This window comes from Lepidochelys kempii, chromosome 9 (assembly GCF_965140265.1).
Source record: "Lepidochelys kempii isolate rLepKem1 chromosome 9, rLepKem1.hap2, whole genome shotgun sequence".
Lineage (NCBI taxonomy): Eukaryota > Metazoa > Chordata > Testudines > Cheloniidae > Lepidochelys > Lepidochelys kempii.
The window spans coordinates 59,953,933-59,976,236 of NC_133264.1; the positions used below are offsets into that span (position 1 = coordinate 59,953,933).

At 50.3% G+C, this 22,304-nt stretch overlaps 1 protein-coding gene across 5 annotated transcripts in view; it reads left to right on the forward strand.

The window, feature by feature from the left end:
• The first annotated feature begins 588 nt into the window (after positions 1 to 588).
• The window catches only part of MID2 (midline 2), a 343,120-nt gene continuing 321,404 nt past the window's right edge, over positions 589 to 22,304 (forward strand). For all 5 annotated transcript variants that reach the window (XM_073360610.1, XM_073360616.1, XM_073360615.1 and 2 more), the window contains exon 1: positions 589 to 785. The gene's annotated coding sequence lies outside the window, so the exon portion shown is untranslated. The remainder of the gene's footprint in view (positions 786 to 22,304) is intronic.

Sequence of the window (22,304 nt, forward strand, 5' to 3'; positions counted from 1 at the left end):
CATCTCAGACTTCATTTTTTGAAAGTCAGTGTCTGGCTGCTATAGTTGTAAATGGCTTGTTGTAAATGATGCAGCAACAGCTTCCTGAGTTTGCAGAGAGCCTGAAACAATAGCTCTGAGGAAAGTCCACTACTTTCCATAGGCACTATACTCTGCTGCCAATGATGCTAGATTAAAGGTTATCTTAGTTACGGATAGGGATGCTCTCCAAAGCTGGGGGAAAGGAGAGGCAGGAGATTACAGAAGAGCTACACCAGCCTCTGCTAAAGTGGGGGCGCTGGAAGAGCCGGCGGGGGTGAATCCCAGCTCTCGGCCTTTCACCGCACATGGGTGGGGGGAGTGTCAGACTGGCTTCAGCTTGCTGAGGCTTGAAGACCCCAGCTCCCGACGCTGGGAGCGGGCAGGGACCGGCTGTCTCCGTGCCCCAGGCCGAGAGCAGCGTGGGGGTGGGCTCTGTCATTTGCCCCGGGCGGGGCGCCGCTCTCCACCCTGGGGAAGGCTGCTGGGCATGGGAAGACCTGGCTCTGGGGCTGGAGTCGGGGGCAGCTCAGAGCCGGCAGGAGCGGGCTGCCTTTGCCGGGAACCTCCCGCCGGCGGCTTGCGCTTGGGGCGGCTCTGTGCGCCCTTACCTGTGGGGAGCGGAGCTGCGGAGGCGGGGCGGGAGGCGGCGCGGCGCGACTCTGCCCTGCCTCCCCGCTCGCCGCCGCTCGCTCCCCGGCCGGCGCTGTGTCTCCTGCGCCTCCAAGATGAGCGGGCAGCGGCGAGGCGGCTGCCGGAACCCGCTGGTAGGTGGGAGCCCGAGCCCGCCCGTCCGCGCACGGACCCGTGGCGGGGAGCGCTGGGGGGTGGGCGGCGGAGGCTGGCCGGGCAGGTCCGTGTCCCTGCTGCTCTCTGGGCGGGCTGGGGTGGAACTTGGTGCTCGCCGCGCGCCGCTGGTGGGAAGGGAAGGGGTTAATGGTGTTTGGCTCCAGGGGGAAGGAGGTCGTTTGGTGTTGGAAGAGGCGCGTGTGCGTAGCACCCCTCCCCCCCCCCCCAAACTGGCTTCTCAGGGGAGCTCTTAGCCCAGGGCCTGGCTTGTTTGCTTGGCAGAGGGCGAGCAAGTGGCGCAAACAGCAGCTTGTTGTGAGGGAGTTGACGCGAAACCCGATCCCTGTTCCTGGCAGGGCAGCGTCCTTGCAGTTTGGGGTAGGAGTGCGCTTCCTACTGCCAGCCCTGGCCTGGTCCTGGCATTGAAGGGTGGCGGGGGGGAGAGCAAATCCACTGTGCAGGGCACGGCTCCCCCAGCATGGGCAGAATTAGCAGGTCAGAGATGATGGTCACAGTCCTCCCCCTTTCCCCTTCTTGTTTCCTACAAAGCAAGGCTTTTTTAACTGCCAAGTGTGTCTGCCCTAGTAGGGCAGATAGATTAGTTAGCGCTGCCAGTGCTTTGCAACTTGTTCCCTTCCAGAGCAGGAAGTTAGGTGCCTTGAGTCCATCCTTAACTCTGGCTAATACCAGCTGAAGGAAGGACCCCCCCCCCCCATTTCCTTTCCAGGTCTCCTTGCTGGCTCTGAACAGTTGCAGTTCAATCAGTGAATTTTTTTTTTTTTACTAGTAGCTTTTCCGATCTTGTCACTTGCTGGGCTCTGCTACTTACCCCCCAGGCTGGTACATGCTCCTGAATTAATACATAATAATTAATAAATAGTCTCTCTCCCGTCTGACTTTGCAGGCTGGGTAGTGGCCTTTCCCGCTTTAAGCCTAGAGATTAAATGTTCAATGATCCTGTTTCAGTTTCAAGCTTCTCTTCTGGTCAGCAGGCTGCAAATGCTGTGGGCTTGCTCCAGTCGGATCTTGTTGCTAACAGTGCTATACAGCTTTAGTGGCCATAAAGTTTAGTTAAAAGGGAGTTAAGAGATAATGGGTTTCTTGTTATTTAAACAGCTCTCCTCTGAAATCAAAGGCAGAGCGAGGGAACTGCACACATAAAGACAGTAATAATGCTAATTTGCCAGTTCTGAGCAGTGAGGTCTGAGAGAGTGGCTGGTATTTGAAAGAATGTTTTGCTATTGTTTTTTATTGACTTTCTGCTTTTACTGACCGTGATCACTGGCTTTGAAATGTAGCATATTACGACAAGGTAGACAGTGTGTCTGAGTAGCACTATTTTAATTCCTAGTTTTCAAGTCTTACTCATAGCTTTTGGAAGCGCAATGTGCATCACCTGTGTAGTTTATGACTATAATACATATATTTCTACATGCAGCTGCAGTGGTTCAGGTGCTTAATGGCAGCTCTGTCAAATGGGGTGGGGGAATTTGGGATATGTCTTGGTGTCTCTCAATTCTCTCAAGTCTGAGTGTGTTGATGGGTTAAGCACTGCCTGTGATTGTGGGTGTGACACCTCCTCCCCATGGAAAATGAATTCTGAATCCTTGATTCAGTCATTGTTGGACAATGATTCAAACTAGAATGTCCCCATCCAAGGAGCTGCCACAGGTTAGCCAGACTGGTAGCCTGTAACCACTACAGCTCAGCAAGGCACAGTTGCAGTGTGTTTCTAGCTAGTGTGGTGTTGTTACCTATGAACAGAAAGGTCAGTGATGGGCAGCATGCTGGGAATTTGGAGTGCAGTGCCAATTGCTTATATTGGGGACTGAGACATGTTGGGTACAGGTTTGAGCGGCTCCTTTATCCTATGAATAATATTAATACCCCCTTCCTTCTCACTACTTTAAAATAAGCCAGGTACCCCTGTCTATAGATAGCACTGATGTCCCGCTCAGGAGTGGGGAGGCGAGAATGTCACCTGATGTAGATGATGACAGACAAATTTGAGGATGGCAGTGGTGAGCTGCCTGTATTTCCTACAGGCAGCTTTTTGCTGTGCCTGTCACTGCCGCCTGTAACTTGTTAGGAATCTGCTTGTGTTGCTTTCCCTTTGCTTTTCCTTTTCCTTTTAATGAATAAATAATAAACACCACTCAGAAATGAAGAAAAGTAACAACTTGCCTTGATGCAATAGAACAAAACACACAAGTGACTCGAACTGGGTGTACAATGAAGCTACAGGAAAAAGAGCAAGCAGGGCAAAGATCCAGAAGGAGGAAGTACCTTTGGCAAAGGTCCGTTGCATGGAGTTAGGTGGTGGTTGTTGCTCCCAGAGCCCTGGGTGTGCCTGATGTTTACAAACAATTACAGACCGGCCTGTGCCCGGAGGAGCCTTTTGCATAGAATCATAGAATATCAGGGTTGGAAGGGACCCCAGAAGGTCATCTAGTCCAACCCCCTGCTCGAAGCAGGACCAATTCCCAGTTAAATCAGCAGCGCCAAGCGCCAAGGGAAAGCCGTGTGCACCCTGTATGTACCCTGCCTGGTTTGTCAGCATTGCTCTTCTGAAGCTGCTGCTGATAAATTCCATCCACTGAAATAGATCACTTGCAGTAATAATGGGAGCCGACAGCATCCCTGACAGAGGCACAAGACGTAAAGTGACTGCTAACTGTTATGTGTGCAGACAGACATACGTGTGAGTGAAGACGAGGGAGGTACAGTTTCTGAGCATGCACGTGATTGGCTTCTGACTATTCAAAAAAAATACTGTTATTTTAAATCACCCTCTGTTCAGGGTTGAATCACTTTCCAAATGTTTATATTTTTACCCTTAAAGGTTGGCCTGATTTTTAGGTTTGTTTTAGTTGATGTTTCTGCCCCCTGTTGGGTGTTCCCCAATCAGTTCTGAGGTGACTGTGTCCTGTTTAACCTGGCAAGTCTCGGGCAGAGGTGATGAGAATTGTCCCAACGGTGCATTTCCCAGGGGCAGCGCTTTCAAAAGGGGCTCATGGCTGCTAAGTTTAAATGCCTTGGTTTTCAGTTCCAAGTAAAGCCAAGGATGATGGGTGACCAGCCCCTCTAGAAATGTGGGTGTCCCCAGTCAAGCACTTGAAACCATTCTTTAAAAAAAAAAAAAAAAAGTGACTGTACCCTCTCCGTTAGGGGTCCGTCTGCTCTAGTGGGATAAGCCAGTGCAATATTGCAAGGAATAGCACAAAGGCAAGGAATAAAGGGACTCTTTGGGACAGAAGGCATTTAAGGCTGAGTTCTGCTCATGTAATTCTGTGGTACGGGCTTAGATCTGCATATTGAACTGCTATGTACTGTTGCCACTGAACTCATGGCTTAAATGGTCCCAAATGGCAAGCCTGAAGGCCAGTTAGCAGCTGCAGTCTTCTTCTGTGATATTTAAAACCTGGTTTCCCCCCTAAAAAAAACAAACAAACAAAAAAAAACCAAAACAAACTGGGTTGGTTTGGATCTGGATTTCAGATTTCCATGTTGAGGCGTGTGTGGATCTGGGGTTTGGTTGGGCTCCCAAGCTGAGATTCAGGACCATCGCTGCTTATTTTGCTTGCTAGGTCCCTAGCAGCCAGCTGAGTGGGAATGATTGTCAGCAGCGCTGCTTTGGCTTTCAGTCTCCTTAGAGCTTTCGCTGCTATGTGTGTACCTGCCAAGAACACAACTGCGTGCCTAGCCCTAGGAACCCTCTTGGCCAGAGAGAACACCTTTGCTTGGGTTTGAAGTCACCCATATTCTGATCAGTCCTGGAGCTCAGATGCTGGGGACTGTGTTCCCTGCCCTCCGCCGGCTTTGTAAAGCACTCTGCTTCACAGCCACTGGTGTAAAGTTGGCTGCTTTTTATTATTTTTTCCCAGAGAACAGTTGTACGTTACGGCTTAATGAGAACTCTGGTTTAGTGTCATCTATTATAAATGAGTAACTCTGTTAGTTGCACTGATTAATGAGCAGAATACACAGTAGGGAAGGAAGCGACTGACCTTATTGGGCCTTCTGTTCGTGTTGTTTACTCGGTTGCTGTGTCTTGTGCATGTAGTGACAGCACTGGGTTGGAACTTGCGGTCCCAAGAACACCGGTGAAGACTGGTTATTCAGGGAAAAATTTGAACACTTGTGTGTAGCTGAAATACCCATACTGTGCTTTGTGCTAACACCACTGCTGGGCAGTGAAGCATCCTCATGGCAAAGCAAAGTTCCCCTGGCTGGACAGACCTTGGGAATGGAATGTCTCAGCCCTTGAATCAGATACCAGCTTCCTGTTTTCCCAAGTGAGGCTGTTAGCAAATGTTAAAAGGAACTCCTTCTCCAGCGGCCTAGAATGTATTTCTGTCCCTCTCCGGCTAAAGAGGAGGAAGCGGAACAAGGCCTTAGCCTATGCACACTTTATCCAAGAAAGCAATACGCTCTAAGCACTGCAAACCCTCCCTGCTCTGTGTCAGGACTGGCACATGGAGCAGGAGGGGCTGGGGCCTGGCCAGCTTCAGTAAAATGTATCTCACTTGTTGGCTTTAAGATCCCCCAGCCCGTGCACTTCTTGGTCCCTCTCTGAGCCCCTAAGAGTGAGGGGCTGGCTGGGGAGCACAGGAGAGCTCATTCTGCATGGCTGGATGTACTGGCTTCTCTCAGGAAATACACCAGGGAGTGACCGCTGAGCTGGGAGCTGAGAAGGAGTCTCCCAGCTCCGATTTCCTCCTGCAGGGCTTGTAGCCACCCCCAGACAGGTGCTGCTTGCACCCTGCCCCTGCTCAGCTGTCTCTCTTCTCTCCCTCCTCCTTTCTGGCCTGTCTCCTTCTAGTGCATTTGCTGCCCCCAGTGCTGCGGGAGGGGTGGGGCAGAGAGCCCTGGGCTGGCAGCTCCTGTGGCCAGCTGTCCTAGAGACCCCTCAGGAGTCAAGAGGGTAGGCAGGTGGCTTTGAAGGAGCATGAGGGCAGATCCACTGGCTTTACCTGCAACCGTGGGGGAGGAGGGATGGATCTGGGGCCCTGCAGCCCTCCCTGTCCCTCTCCCTTGCCCTCTTCCCCAACCTGGCCTCATGCCTTCGAGCGCTGCAGGTTTTTGTGGTGTTACGTGATATGTGTAAGTGCCTCAATCTTGTCCTGTTTTGCATGTGTGCAGGGATCCTCCAAGAGCAGGGAAGGGTAGCGGGATATGGGGCTCATGCTCCCTTGGGCACCAGGTTGGGGTCCTGCTGCTGCATCCAGCGATGCTCGCTTGCCCAAAGGCATGAGGAAGTGACCAGTTCTCAACTCCCCTCGGGTAGCAGGTGTTGGGGAGGAGGCTGCACACTGCTCCGCTTTAGGACCTCAGGAAGGAGTACGGCTGAGTACCCTGTGTCTCCTCCCCCACCCCACCCCACCCCCCCGGGTCCTATAGCCCTGAGTGGCTGAGGGGCTCGGCTCGGTGCTCCGTCTCTGCTGCTGCCTTGCAGCCCCCAACCTTGGTCAAAGCAGAATCTTTTTAAAATGTCCACCCTTTTTACATCCGGTATTTAAAATGAACTCCCCCAAGGTTGAGCTGCCTCCAGGGAGGAGAAAACCAAGTGAGCTGGCAGGATACAGCAGGTCTCCAGTGACTAATTTTTCCAATCTCCCCCCCCCCATCCCCTTTCGTGTTTAAATGGTCTGTGTCCAATCCCGGCCCGCTGGCCCCAGCACTGCACCAGCCTCGCGGTGGGGACTGCACACACTTGGCCAAGTGATCAGAAAGGTCATCTGCTTGCACTACAGCTGCTGCAAGCTCCTCGGAATCTGCTGCAGAAATGCACGGCATTTGCACCGTGCTGCTGCATTGCAGCCCACGTCCCTATTTTTATTTCCCCTCTGCAGAATTGGAGGCAGCGCTGTCACCGGGGCGGGGATGGTCCACAGCCGGCCTCTTGCTTCACTAACAAATCCCCCCGCTCCTGGGAACTGTTCCAAACCATGGCAGTGAATGATGTGACAGCTCCCTAGGGAGTGGGTGGGGGCTGCGGTCCATGTGGGATCACAGACCCCTCTGTCGCCAGCCTGGGGGCCTGCAGCCCCACCCACCCTTAGGGATTCTGGGGCATGCTGCAAGGAGCAGCGGCTAGTGCTGCTGCTGGGAAGGGGGCAGGAGGAGCTGAAGCAAAGGCTTGGTCCCTCACAGCTTGTGGGGGTGCAGGCTGTGGGCAAGGAGCTGTGCCCTTCTTTGCTCCTCTGTGATGTGGGAGGGTGAAGGGTTCAGTGTATTGCTTTTCTATCCCTCCGAAAGCCAGCTCTTCCTTGCTTGTGCTGGAGGACTCCTTGGGGATCTGGGATGTGCATTGTGAGCAATCCCACCTCGCCTGCCTGGGTCCAGACTGTCCAACGGGGGTCCTTTCTTCCAAATGCTGCTAGTCAGAGGTGCGACCCAGCGAACACAACTGACAGTTTGGAGCAGGCTGCGGCTCTGATCCTATCCAGACTGGCGCATGTGCTCTGGTGGAGGCGTGGAATGAGGCTGCTGACCCCAATGGGATTCTTTGTATGAGTCAAGTGAAGCAAGTGTAGGGGTGAGCTGCATTTCCTTTCTCTTCGCAGCTGTCCATCACCCGACTCTTGCTGTAACTTTGTCAGTTTTCCATTGCCACAATGTTTCCTAGGGTGGGCAGGGCCCGAGTATCTAACCTTTTGGGTTTTAAACTACTTTAAGAATCAGAGAAGGGCACAAGGCCAATATATTCCCCTTTGCAGGCCCCCTTTTGTGACAAGATCATCTTTCTCATTAGTACTGGTTTTGCACAGAGCGGCTCTGCCTCTTTCTCGCCATCCCAGTGTCACATCTGGTAATATGATCAAGGCACGCTACGGTGTGTAGGTGGCCTCTGTTGATAAGGGAGGGCATGGGGTGAAGAGGGATGATTATAATGGCCAAGTCCCGAGGGGAAAGGTTGAGACCGCTGATCTATGTTCAAGCAGGCTTGCAGAGACTCCAGATGCATCTGGTTTTTCAGCCCAGTGGTGAGGAAATCTGGAGGACCGCTTTGTAGCTAGACTACTTCCTCCCTAGCAATGGTGTGTGGCATGACTGCGAAGTGAGTGGCTGTGTGAGCCCTCTCCCCAGGAGCATTGCCGCTGGATGCGATGAGCAGTGTGACAGAACATGCTGCTTATCGCTTTCCTGTGTAATTATTTATGGGTGTGGAAAACACGCACATGATCAAAGGCAGAGGCTGCCTCCTGGTCTCAAGCCATTAGGGGCTTTCTGTCTGCGCCCTGTTCTCCGTTTAAACTGGGACAGGAGTGTGACTATCCGTCACGTTTCAGTCCGACGCTGAGCTGAGAGAAGCTCCAAATAGGCAGCAAATGTTACTTAAGGGAGCTGGAGAGTATTTCCCAATAAAACCCACATTTATTATTTAAAATTGCGCTAACTAGGATATGGCCAGCGGGAAAAACGTGCTTAGTATACTATGGCAAGCAACCAGGTTTAATAAACGGATGTCCGTTCTCCCCCACCTGCTGCATTTCTGGTGTAGGGATTGGTAAACAGCTGCCAAGTGCTTGAAGGGAAATAAAACCAGGCTCTGCTTGAGGCATATCAAAGGAGCATGCTCAAAACCTGGAGTGTAGGGTGTGCTTATTGTATGCTCTTCCCCAGCATCGTGTGTGTTCTGGACCTGATCTTGCGGTCCTCTTTCAGGCAAAACTCCCATCGGTGGATTGGGACTTTTATATTCACCCATGCAAATTAATGGCAAAACTCACTGTCTCCTCCAAAACCTCCAAGTAAGTTGTATTTATTTTACAGCTATTAAAAAGTCTGCTGAAGGCACTCTGAGCACACATGCCCCTGAAGTCAGCATGAGTTCTAGGGTTGAGGATAGGACTCAGCATCTGAGAGCAGACGGGCGAAGCCCAATAGATCATAAAAAGGGGGGAAGTATTACTTTCCCCATCTGTGATGCCAGGGTGAAAATGATTGCTATCTGTAGAGTGGCTTGAAATTCTCATCTGAAAGGGGCTATACAATTTATTATTATTGCTAGAATTCATGTTGAATAGTGACATTAATCAGTGGGTCATTTATTTATTTCTTATATTACAGATACAGTAACTGGATCACATTAAGGGTAATTGCCTTGGAAAATTTCATTTAAATCCAGTGTTGAGTTAGTCGACCAAACCAAACCAAACCAAACCAAACAAACCCCCCAAGCCTTAGCTTCTGTTAGTAAGCAGGGGCATTATAATGGCAAGTGTCAGCACCAGCATAAAAAAAGCAGACTGGGAGAAAAGCTGCATGGGAGTAAACAGAAAAGATGCTAAAAAGATGCACTCCTCCTGCAGCCTCCTGCAGCAGCAAGTCAGAGATGCCAGGGACTAAATTAGCTTCTGTGTTCTTCAAAGAGACATGGAGCATATGAAATGTGTGTCATGAACAGATATCAAAGGAATCCCAGTAAATCTGGTTGTGTAACTGGGCTGATTAAAATTAGGCTGTTTAATTATGCTCAAGCACCTGAAATGCCGTGTGCCGTCCAGAGAGCAGCGGGGGCCCTGAGTGAAGCTGTGACATTACCGCAGGCTAGCATGAAGCTATTAACCTGCTCTGTTGCTGGAAGGGTCCAGGTGCTAAGATAGGGCTGACGATGTCATGGCCTGATGTGGGTGCTCTGGTGAACCTGCTTGATTTATTTGCCTCTCCTAGGGAGTTCCCATCTGTGTTCCCCAGGGGGGAGGGGCACACTTGAGGTCCTCGTGTGCCTGCTAAGTTACATTACATTAGAATGCACGTTAGCTAGCACCGGGCAAAACATGCAGGCTGTCATGGTTTTGAAGGGATTGGCACTGGCTCTACCCTGCCCCCATTGAGCTGTACCATTGGCTGTCGTAGGATCAGAGTTCGGCTGACTCTGAGGGCATCTGAAACACCCTCTCTCTGTGTAGAGCTGGTCCGTTGTGGTTACGGTCCTGTGGCCTGGCCCTGGGTTCACTGCAGAGTTAACCACAAGGAGCTGAGGCAGTGTTAGGCACTGGAGGGCGTGTTAGGGAATGTGTCCGAACTCGGGTAGTTTCCCTGTGAAGATGAGTCCTGATGGGCTGGCATTAACCTAGTTAGTCGCCGGCCGGCCATTCAGAAGGCACCAGATACTGTTACCCAGCAACTTAACATCCAGCCAGAGGAGGGCACCATACGCCCCACAGCGCAAGCAGGTCAGAGGGGCCCAGGCTCAGGAGGAAGCCAGAGGTTGCCCGTGAGCAGGCAGCTGGAGAGCAGAGCTTGGCAGCTGGCGGTGCAGGGAAGGCTGGGCACTAAGCAGCCCAAGAGCTAGGATAGGCAGGGAAGCATCTGGGTGCTTATCGCTGGCGAGAGGCCAGCAGCATTTCTTGTACCCATATTTAACAGCCCCTAGGGCTGAGCGAGGGACTGCTGGCTTCTCTCTCACTGTGGGGCTGAGGGTATTTACACCTATTATTTCTGCAGCCTAGAAAAGCATCATCTGTTCCCTGCAGTGTGAGAGTGTTAATGGGACCCCGAAAACGGGAGCCTACAGAGCCCAATGCCGGGAGCACCTGCCGTGCACTGAGCAGGCTGCAGAGGGGGCTGCTGTGTCACGCAACACCCTGCAGCGGGGTGTGGACACCATGTTTGCTTAGCACATGGGGAGTGGTGTTCTCCTTAAGGATCTCATGGCTTTTCACAGGGATGGATCACCAGGTGGGGAGAGACAGCTACCACAGGGCCTAAACCTGCTGCTCCTCTGTCTGTACAAAAGACGGGGCGTCGATGATGGAGGTCCAGGGTCAGTGCACTGGGGAAGAGCCCGGTCCCCTCCTCTGACCCTTCTGCCATGTGGCAATGGCAGCAACCAGGGCTGTGTTCAGTATTGCGCAGGGACAGATTAGAATAGCCAGAATAAATGGCTTAAGATGACTTGGGGATACAAATACAATTTCTTTAGGGTACAAAACAAACCAGCTAAAACTAGTTAATTAGCGAATGTCTTGTCACCCAACATACTTAGCTCTCAGCTGGAAACCCCACTCCTTGATAGGTTATAATGGTGCTAGATGGTTCATGGGCCTGGAGCTGAGGCTCCTGGATGAAGCCAGCCAGCAGATGCCACTGGGTAAATAGAGGCAAGGTGTTTGGCCAGAAATTGTCCTTGTCTGGTGTGTAGTCAATGCCAGTGAGATGTGGCTGGATCCTTGTCATAGGGCTGCCTGCCAGGAACTCCTTCTGTCAACTGGCTGTGCCCTGCCTCAGTTTCCCCATTCAGAGTCCCCAAAACAGTCCAATTAGTTTTTCTTAATGCCAGTAGCCCTTGTGGGGTTAAATTTATAACAAAAGCACGTGTGCTCCCTCCCCCCACCCCAACAAGCCCCAACACCATAGTCCAGTCAACACATCAAAGGCAGCCCTAGCTTCTCAGTCAGCCCTGGCACCCCTCACCGCGCCCCTCACCATGCCCCAGCTCCTTTGCCTTTCCAGCTGGAGTCCTGCCCCACTCTTCCCTGTGGCAATCCCACAGCCTCTCTGCTAGGAGCATCCCTCACTCCCTCAGCCCTGTCATAGTTCCTTTGGGTCCAGGAAAGTAGTTAGTCCAGCCTTGGAGATGTCAGTGGGTGGGCCCCTGCACTTCTCCCTTCAGCCCTCCCTGGGCTTGGCTCTGGCTTAGTCAGCAGGCAACCCCCACTGCTGCTTTCTTGCCTTCAGCATTCTCCCAGGAACCACCTTCTGCTGGCTTCCAGGTCTCCCCTGGTCTCTGGCAGCTCTCACCTGCCCTTCCTGGCGCACCCGTCTGCTCCGGCTCACTGGGACCCACTTTATAGGCCCCAAGTGCTGCCCTGCCCTCCTAATTGGCCAAACAGGGAGTACCCATTCTAGCAGGGGAGCTGGATCTACTTCATTCACATGGGGAAGCCACCCTGTGACAACCCAGTGCCCACATCGCAGAAAACTTCACTGTGGCTGGCACTGATTGGCCATCTTGTATGCAGTTTCAATGGAGGCAAAGGGGTGTGCGGGCTCTGAAGAGTGAACTCCAACCTGCCGGGGCTGGACCACAGGAGCCCGGGGGAAGGGAGAGCGGCATGGGAGAAGCTTGCAGCAGTTTTGGCTGCACTGCCCCTGCTCTGCGGGTGAAGGGAGGATCCCAGTCTCCAGAGCGCCAATGCAGTGCTGAGGTAACAGAGATAATTGTTCCAAAGGCACCCACGTCTCTTCCCCCAGAGAGCTCAAGGGGAGAGAATAGGGATTTCCTGCGCGATGCAGGGAAAAATTGTAACTAATGGAATAATAGTTTCCAGCATGGTGCACCCCAAAGTGACTTATCGGCAGTATTCTGGCTTGTGCTGCCCCTTGGCACATGCCGGAAACCTACCGCCAGTGCTGCACATTTGGTGGCCCCTCCAAAATGTTTCAGAGGCTTTGGGCCGGCCCACAATAGAGGTGCATTACAGGGTATGTCTCCACTGTAGTCAGGCCAGCCCACGTAGTTGAACCAGAGCTTGCTCGCTCACAGTAGTTGCAGTGACACAGGCCAGCTGGCCGAGTATGTTCCTTGGGTTCACAGTGGGGTTGTACTCGGGTGACTACCCCATCCCACCGCCTGTGTTGTTGTGGTTAGCTGGATCGAAGCTAGCTTGGGTGTGTCTACATTGCATCTCCCAGTGGCTGTGTAGACTCTCCTAAGATCTCACGCAGATGGCTGCTGCTTGACCCAGGCTCCTCACAGTCGCTGTCTGGTTCCCAGGCACAAGCCTAAGGCTGCAATGTTTGTGTTAGAAAGGCACTTAGCCTGGATAGTGCAGGCTTCGGCTTTGCAAACATTTGTCACTATCTTAGAAGACTCACTTTCCTCCCTTCCTCATGCCCAATAGAATGCAGTCGCCGGGGGCGGGATGGTGGTTTGATGGCACACCCCACTGCGCAGTAGTGTGGAGCTTTGGGGGAGAGGTGGGAACAACTTCGAGAAAAATGTCCCCCACCAGAAAGTGGGCTGTAGCCTCCGGAAGCACAGAGTGTTAGCGAAACGATGGCCTTACAAACTGGCTTATGTTGCTGAAGTTTCTGATGCAGCCCAGGGTGACAACAGGATGTTTAAGATGCTGTGGCAGAAGAAATCCAGAAACTGCGAGTTGTTACTGAGATTTATGGGCACAGTCTGCATAAAAGCATTTTATTTATCTGAAAACATCTGACACATACTTAAAGCTGGCACTCTAAAGTTTCTGGAATTCTTCCGGCATAACATTCCCTGGAGTAGCATTCATACACATTGTCTCTCTCCTAAACTTTACATGTAAACACTGACAGCTCATTTAGAGAACGTGCACACTGTAAAGTAACCACTCTGTTTACTAGTGTGTTTTAGCTCTGGCGCTTTGTGTTCCCATCTTCCTATGCCCTTGCAAATTGAATCCAGAGTCTGACATACTGGAAGCCCCAGGTACCTTTCTCCGGAGCTGAAATGTTTATCCAGGGAGTTGAGTGCTGCAGCATGAGAATCTGGGCCCTCTGGTACTCTATGCTGACACACCAATCTGCAATTCACTCTCCATCTTCACTTTTAACTTGCAAGATCCTGTCCTTTAGGAGCATGCTGGAAACGGAGCCAGAAACAATTCAGTTTATTTAGCAAACTGGCCCTGATTTCTCCTGGTCTGTGCTTTACATTATGATGGATGGGGAGTGAGTGCTCCAAGACATTGTTTTAGCTCCCCTCAAAGATGCCTTTGTCTGCTCTGCTTGTTTTTTCTCCAGAAATGTGCTCTGGCTTTACTTGGAGAGTTTCCCTGGCTGCTGATGGTTCTGTCTTGCTTCCTGGTGCTGGAAGCTTTTGCACATGTATTATTAGGAAGGGATGGTCTGGGACTGTATGTGTAGGACCCAGCTCTGCCCCTCTCTGTGCCCCACTCTAACTACTGCACTGCTCCTTTGCTTGCAGTGTTGCTATTCCAGCGTGATTCGTGATTAGCACTGCAGCTTTTAACTCTGCCAGAAGCCAGGCCTTGCTCGGGTTGTCTCCTGAGCCCATAGTTCTCTATCTTTGCCTGCCAAACTTGCTTCTCCTCCTCCCTCTCTCCCCAGGACCGTGGCCATTTCTTCAAGAGAACATATGCAAAGAGCTTTCTGATTCTGCTTCCGCAACACCTCTTCTCTCCTCCAGCCAGACACCCACTCCTGGATCCCCAAATGTTTCTTATCAGCTCCTATGCCCTGACTCCACTCACTTCTGACTTCTCTGAGCCATGTGCTCACATAGCCCCCAAGTCCCATTCCTTGACCCCATCTGGCTCTCCAGCTGCTGCCTCCTCCCCTTTGCCTTTCAGCTCCTTGAGTAAGACATCTGCTGCTGCCCTGATTTTCTACTGTTCTGCAATCCTAGCTTCCCCTGAAAATATCCTCCCAGGGCCTCCTCCTGCTCAGGTCCATGGGCTCTCTTCTTCTCTGCCGTGGTGCTGTCTCCCTTGATCTCTCCCTACTCCTGTGCTCTAAGTCTTGGCTATTCCTTGGAGCTCCTCTTCTGTCTTCCCCTCTCTGTTGGCTTCTCTGGGCTCTGTCTTCAGTCTCCTCCTTTCCGGTGCTTCTTTGTCTGCTTTCAGGGCCTCTTCAGTTGCCAAGCCCAATCTCCCCCTTCTCTCCTGTGCAGACTCAAACCTCCGATGCATGCTGAGCTCAAACTTCTTCAACGTCCTCCAAGCTTCTCTGGTCCTCCCATCACCCAGTGCACAGTCTCAGTGTCCTGTCATGTCTCCTTTAGGGTGACCGGATGTCCTGATTTTTATAGGGACAGACCCGATATTTGGGGCTTTGTCTTATATAGGTGCCTATTTACCCTCCCCCCCATATCCCCTGTCCCAGTTTTTCACACATGCTGTCTGGTCACCCTAGTCTCCTTCCATGCACTGTCTGTGCCATGTGCTGTGGCTCTCCTGCACCACCGCTAACCCTGATCCCCACCCGTCCCAAATGGCTTGGCCACCTCTCGCCTCCACTAATGCAAATGCTTCCTCCTGGCCACCCTGCTCTTCACCTCACCTCACCCCCCATCCCACCCCATCCTATCCCATCCCAAATGCTGCTGCTCAAGTCACCTTCCTCTGATGGCCCTTCAGAGCCATCCAGCAGCTCCCAGCTTCTGACCCTCTGCGCCAGGCACGGCTCTGCCCTGGCCCATGTGTCTGTTCTCCCTTCTCGCTCCTGTTTTTGCTCTGCACAGCCAGCATGGCTTGCCGCTCCCTTTGTGTCCCTTGCTCACCCTCAATTGTGTAAGCCCTTCCTTGCTGCCCTGTCCCTATCCTCACAGCACACTCCTTTGTGCGGGCCTTTCAGCAAGGGTCTCCGGGAGCATCAGAAACAGTCTCAAATTCGTACTGGCACCAGGTGTGTCTGCACGATTTTAAGCTCCTGGAGGTAGGTGCTGTGTCCCCTCTTCTGGTCTCACAGCACGACGCACCCTGCCACCCCTTGGCCAGAGAGCACAGAGTCCTCGCTTCCCCTTCCTGGGGCTCGCTAGCGCCAGGCGGTAATGTCTGGGCTGTATTTAACGTCCACCCTTACAAATGGGTTGAAATAAAATTTGAAAACCGTAATGAAAAGAGCCTGTATTAGTGTGAAGGGCAACCAAACCTGACATGTGGTCCTGGGCTCCCTATCGGTGTCACCTTTATCACTCCATGTCCTGGCGTTTGACATGTTCTATCGTTTCCAGAAGGACATAATTAGCGCATCCTTCTTTAATTCCCGTTATCCCCCCATGATTCCTCAAGTCATTTAATCAGCACTTCATCTAATGAATAATTATCAATCAACATTATCCTTTCAGTAGTTAGGAGGTGATTATAACTAGTCCATTTAGCTAGGTGATTAGAGGTGAGGTAATGTTCATTTCAGCAATCTGTATGCTCCTGTCAGCTGTGTTTTTGCAGCTTCCCAAAGTGAATATAAGGGGTAACATACACCTAGCTGCTGGAATACCATTGTGAGGCTATGGTGACATGGCAAACCTTGGGAGAAAAGTCAGAATGGTGTGTTACTGTCACCAAACCACACAGATAGAATCACAGCCCTAATTTATGCATGTCTTGAGAGCATGTTATTCATTGCATATCTGCAAACAAATTTTGTTTTGCTGCTTCCTGTTTCTCATTCATTATTTCTACCTCTTCTTTCTCACCTCATCTCCCCATCTTCTCTCTGTAGAGGGAGTGTGATCTAGTGGTAAGACCAGGGTACCACGAATCAGTAGACTGGTTCTGTTTCTGTCTGTGCCCAGCAGTGTGTGGCCATGGGGACGTCACTTAATTTTTTGTTGCTCAGTGTTCCCATGACCTACCAGGCTACCTATAAGGCCCCCTCACTGTAGCATGTGAGCTAGCCCACAGCAGGTTTGTGAGGTTCCATCAGTAATAGGGATAGCTCAGTGGTTTGAGCACTGGCCTGCTAAACCCAGGGTTGTGAGTTCAATCCTTGAGGTGGCCATTTAGGGATCTGGGGCAAAAATTGGGGATTGGTCCTGCTTTGAGCAGCAGGTTGGACTAGATGACCTCCTGAAATCCCTTCCAACCCTGATATTCTATGATATTCTAATATCTCTAAAGTGCTTTAAGATCCTCGGATGAAAGGCATTATGTAAATACAAAATATTATGCTCCATGCCACCGAGGGTCTTTGCCTCCCTTCCCAATCTCTCCCTTGAGCGCAGCCAAGCCACTGAGCACTCTTACAATGCTTGTCTGTGATGGGAGTTCTAAAGTGTATTCTGGATGTTGGGAGACTGAATTGATTTAAACCCTGCCCTTTCACACACATTTCATTAAGCCCTTTGCTGCTGGCGGGTTCTCATGTAGTCCTGTGATCTGAGAAAAGTGCCCCCAGCTCCCGCTAGTGTCCTTGGGATTAATGCATGTGTATTACAGTTGAGCAGTTGTATACCGTGCCATTGCACGCATGGTGGTTTCTGTAGAGAATAAAGGCACAGTTGCTCTCAAGGGGAGAATATGCCTGTGGATGTAATGCTCTTTTTCTCGTGTGCCAGTTCCAGGCTCTGTTATTATTCCACTGATCTTCCGCTGCTCTGTGCAAGATACAAAGCATGTATTTTCCTTTCTACTCATTAAAGGAAAACCCCAGTGTAATATACAAGGCATTATCCCGCAGTACAGCTCATCACAGAGATGGCCAATCACTGAGAGCCGTCCCTTCCACTCCTGTTGGGTCACAGGGGAAAGCTGTGCTGTGCATAGGTAAATTAACATTGTAGTTAACTGGTCAAATAAACACAGTGATAATTGGTGCAGTTGTGGTGTTTACCTGGTGTTTACCTGCTTTGTTGTTGTTTGTTTTGAAATTGGAGGCAGATGGGGATGAGGGCCAGTGACAGCTCACTGTCTATTTGCCTGAGTTTTGCCCTGGCTCTATACTGATGTTCTATGTGGCTTTGGGGAAGTCATTTACCCTCTGTTTATCCAGCTATAAAATGGGTATAATGCTTCCCAGCCTGCCTTGCCAGGGTGTTCTGAGATGCCAGCCCCTGTTTTCTCTGCTAGCACCCAGGTGTAAAATTCACACTGTCATGTCTTAACTTGGATCATAAGCTCCTTTGGGCAGGGATATTGTCTTGTACCTACATGTAAAATGCCATGAGGATCAGTGCAGAACATGTCTCCGACATGATTCTGAGGAGTTCATTAGCTTGTGTTCGTAGAAGTTACTTGAAATACTGTGATGCAGAACACTATAGATGTGAAAGATTAAGATTATTATTATTATTGCTCTATAACATCATTCAGGAGACATTCTATCACCCTGTGGCCTGGGAGTGTGTCCACTCGTTTTACCTGTGTGCACTGTTCAGTTCTGACAGTATCTGAAATGTTTTTTTCACTGGCGCATTGTTAATGCAGATTTGCAAATGAAAGACTTTTCGATACAGCAATACGTATCTTCACTACTGCTTAGTGTTATCTGATGCCTGGTAATGAAAGACCCTCTGTTCTGGTCTTTCTATGAGTGAGAGGTGGGCTATACCAGAGCTGTGTAGCTCTCTTTTTCCTGCCTGTGGGACTGTGGGTTTAAATTTCAGCGTAAGCATTAACAGTTCCTTGCAATTAACTTTTCTTTTTGTACCTCCTGTTGTAGCTTTGTCAGGTTGCCGACATTGGAAGCACCATTTAGCAGGTATGTTGGTGGGTCAGCATCTTCCCCTTGTGTTGGCTGCTTGCAGCTTAGAAAGTTCAAGAGGGTCTTTCTATAAAGGTGAAGCTGTAGCTCAAGTGATGGAGCCTGCACTGTTGGAGCTGTAGAAAGCAGGGCTCTCTCTGCGGGTCTCTGTACTGCAGAGTGTGGTTTGTTACGGAGAGCGATAGCCTCTTCAGAATTCAGGTTGCAAACATACACCCATTACAAGGGTGATATTGTTCCCTGTTCTCATGCTGTTGCATTTTCAGGGTTATTGCTAAATTTTTCTTTATTTACGTTTATTTAAAAAATGGAATGGACTGCACCACACTTAACACAAGGCGATGTCCTGGTGTCTGATTATTTATCACACCCACATACTGAGTGTTGTCTTAGATTGGATGGCAAGCTCTTTGGGGCAACTCTCTCTCAATATGTGTGTTTGTACAGCACCTAGCGCAGTCAGACCCCTGTCCTGACTGAGAGCTTGATGTGCTATAGCAGTGCACATCATTAATAATCTGTGGCACCTGGAGTATGGTTTGGAAATGTTGATCAAATTGAATGGGGATCAGGGGGACAAAAAACCTAACTAGCTTCAAGACTGAGCGTGATAAATTTATGGAGGGGGTGGTACAATAGGACAGCCTACAATGGCATGTGGCCCATTGGCAACTGCTAGTCGCAAAAATCCTCTACAGCTGAAGATGGGAAACTAGATGGAGTGGGCTCTGAATTACTATGGAGAATTCTTTTCAAGGTATCTGCCTGGTGGGTCTTGCCCACATGCTCAGGGTCTAACTGATTGCCAAATTTGGGGTCGGAAAGGAATTTCCCATTGGTCAGATTGGCAGAGAGACTCTGGAGGGTTTTCACCTTCCTCTGCAGCATGGGTCACTTGCAGGTTTAAACTAGTGTAAATGGTTGATTCTCTGTAACTTGAAGACTTTGATCATGATTTGAGGACAGAGGTTGGGGTCTGTTACAGGAGTGGGTGGGTGAGGTCCTATGGCCTGCAGTGTGCAGGAGGTCAGACTAGATCACAATGGTCTCTTCTGGCCTTAAAGTCTGTGAGCCTGAGACCTTTTTGAGATTAAGGGTAACATTTTGAAAGCATTGGTAAGTCCCATTTTCAAAAGTGACTGAGGGGTTTAGGAGCCTATATCTCACTGTAAGTCAGCAGGATTTAGGAGACAGAGGGTAAAATGTTTAAAAGCTCCTAAGTCATTTGCAACCATAAGCATCCATTTTCAAAGGTGATTTAGGCACTCAATTACATCTCTTTTGAAAATGGTTGCAGAGGCGCCTAAGTCAATGAGTTGCTTTTGAGAATTTTACTTCACAAGATGTTAAAATGGCCTTTTTTGAACATGCTTGCAAAACATCTATCTCATCCATACACTGGGATAACCCTGGGGTATGAACACTGAGATAACATACAGGGGTATGAAGAGAAATGCAGTAAAGACTGGGAAGTGCTTTGAGATTTACTGATACATAAATGGTTGTTACAAGGAGGAGAGAGAAAAATTGTTCTTCTTAATCACTGAAGATAGGACAAGAAGCCATGGGCTTAAATTGCAGCAAGGAGGTTTAGGTTGGGCATTAGGAAAAACTTCCTAACTGTCAGGGTGGTTAAGTACTGGAATAAATTGCCTAGGGAGGTTGTTGAATCTCTGTCATTGGAGGCTTTTAAGAGCAGGTTAGACAAACACGTGTCAGGGATGGTCTAGATCAGGGGTTCTCAAGCTTCATTGCACTGCCACCCCCTTCTGACAACAAAAATTACTACACGACCCCAGGATGGGGGACAGAAGCTTGAGTCTGCCTGAACCCCACTGCCCCAGGTGGGGGGGGGGCAAAGCAGAAGCCCCACTGCCCCAGGCAGGGAGGGAGGGCAAAGCTGAAGCCTAAGGACTGGAGTACTGTCATGGATGGTTATAAACTGTTCAGGAAGGACAGGCAGGGCAGAAAAGGTGGGGGAGTAGCACTGTATGTAAGGGAGCAGTATGACTGCTCAGAGCTCCGGTACGAAACTGCAGAAAAACCTGAGTGTCTCTGGATTAAGTTTAGAAGTGTGTGCAACAAGAGTGATGTAGTGGTGGGAGTCTGCTATAGACCACCGGACCAGGGGGATGAGGTAGATGAGGCTTTCTTCCGGCAGCTCACGGAGGCTACTAGATCGCATGCCCTGATTCTCATGGGTGACTTTAATTTTCCTGATATCTGCTGGGAGAGCAATACAGCGGTGCATAGACAATCCAGGAAGTTTTTGGAAAGCGTAGGGGACAATTTCCTGGCGCAAGTGCTAGAGGAGCCAACTAGGGGGGGTGCTTTTCTTGACCTGTTGCTCACAAACCGGGTAGAATTAGTGGGGGAAGCAAAAGTGGATGGGAATCTGGGAGGCAGTGACCATGAGTTGGTTGAGTTCAGGATCCTGACGCAGGGAAGAAAGGTAAGCAGCAGGATACGGACCCTGGACTTCAGGAAAGCAGACTTCGACTCCCTCAGGGAACGGATGGCCAGGATCCCCCGGGGGACTAACTTGAAGGGGAAAGGAGTCCAGGAAAGCTGGCTGTATTTCAAGGAATCCCTGTTGAGGTTACAGGGACAAACCATCCCGATGAGTCGAAAGAATAGTAAATATGGCAGGCGACCAGCTTGGCTTAATGGTGAAATCCTAGCGGATCTTAAACATAAAAAAGAAGCTTACAAGAAGTGGAAGGTTGGACTTATGACCAGGGAAGAGTATAAAAATATTGCTCGGGCATGTAGGAATGATATCAGGAGGGCCAAATCGCACCTGGAGCTGCAGCTAGCCAGAGATGTCAAGAGTAACAAGAAGGGTTTCTTCAGGTATGTTGGCAACAAGAAGAAAGCCAAGGAAAGTGTGGGCCCCTTACTGAATGAGGGAGGCAACCTAGTGACAGAGAATGTGGAAAAAGCTAATGTACTCAATGCTTTTTTTGCCTCTGTTTTCACTAACAAGGTCAGCTCCCAGACTGCTGCGCTGGGCATCACAAAATGGGGAAGAGATGGCCAGCCCTCTGTGGAGATAGAGGTTGTTAGGGACTATTTAGAAAAGCTGGACGTGCACAAGTCCATGGGGCCGGACGAGTTGCATCCGAGAGTGCTGAAGGAATTGGCGGCTGTGATTGCAGAGCCATTGGCCATTATCTTTGAAAACTCGTGGCGAACCGGGGAAGTCCCGGATGACTGGAAAAAGGCTAATGTAGTGCCAATCTTTAAAAAAGGGAAGAAGGAGGATCCTGGGAACTACAGGCCAGTCAGCCTCACCTCAGTCCCTGGAAAAATCATGGAGCAGGTCCTCAAAGAATCAATCCTGAAGCACTTGCATGAGAGGAAAGTGATCAGGAACAGCCAGCATGGATTCACCAAGGGAAGGTCATGCCTGACTAATCTAATCGCCTTTTATGATGAGATTACTGGTTCTGTGGATGAAGGGAAAGCAGTGGATGTATTGTTTCTTGACTTTAGCAAAGCTTTTGACACGGTCTCCCACAGTATTCTTGTCAGCAAGTTAAGGAAGTATGGGCTGGATGAATGCACTATAAGGTGGGTAGAAAGCTGGCTAGATTGTCGGGCTCAACGGGTAGTGATCAATGGCTCCATGTCTAGTTGGCAGCCGGTATCAAGTGGAGTGCCCCAAGGGTCGGTCCTGGGGCCGGTTTTGTTCAATATCTTCATAAATGATCTGGAGGATGGTGTGGATTGCACTCTCAGCAAATTTGCAGATGATACTAAACTGGGAGGAGTGGTAGATACGCTGGAGGGGAGGGATAGGATACAGAAGGACCTAGACAAATTGGAGGATTGGGCCAAAAGAAATCTGATGAGGTTCAATAAGGATAAGTGCAGGGTCCTGCACTTAGGACGGAAGAACCCAATGCACAGCTACAGACTAGGGACCGAATGGCTAGGCAGCAGTTCTGCGGAAAAGGACCTAGGGGTGACAGTGGACGAGAAGCTGGATATGAGTCAGCAGTGTGCCCTTGTTGCCAAGAAGGCCAATGGCATTTTGGGATGTATAAGTAGGGGCATAGCGAGCAGATCGAGGGATGTGATCGTTCCCCTCTATTCGACATTGGTGAGGCCTCATCTGGAGTACTGTGTCCAGTTTTGGGCCCCACACTTCAAGAAGGATGTGGATAAATTGGAGAGAGTCCAGCGAAGGGCAACAAAAATGATTAGGGGACTGGAACACATGAGTTATGAGGAGAGGCTGAGGGAGCTGGGATTGTTTAGCCTGCAGAAGAGAAGAATGAGGGGGGATTTGATAGCTGCTTTCAACTCCCTGAAAGGGGGTTCCAAAGAGGATGGCT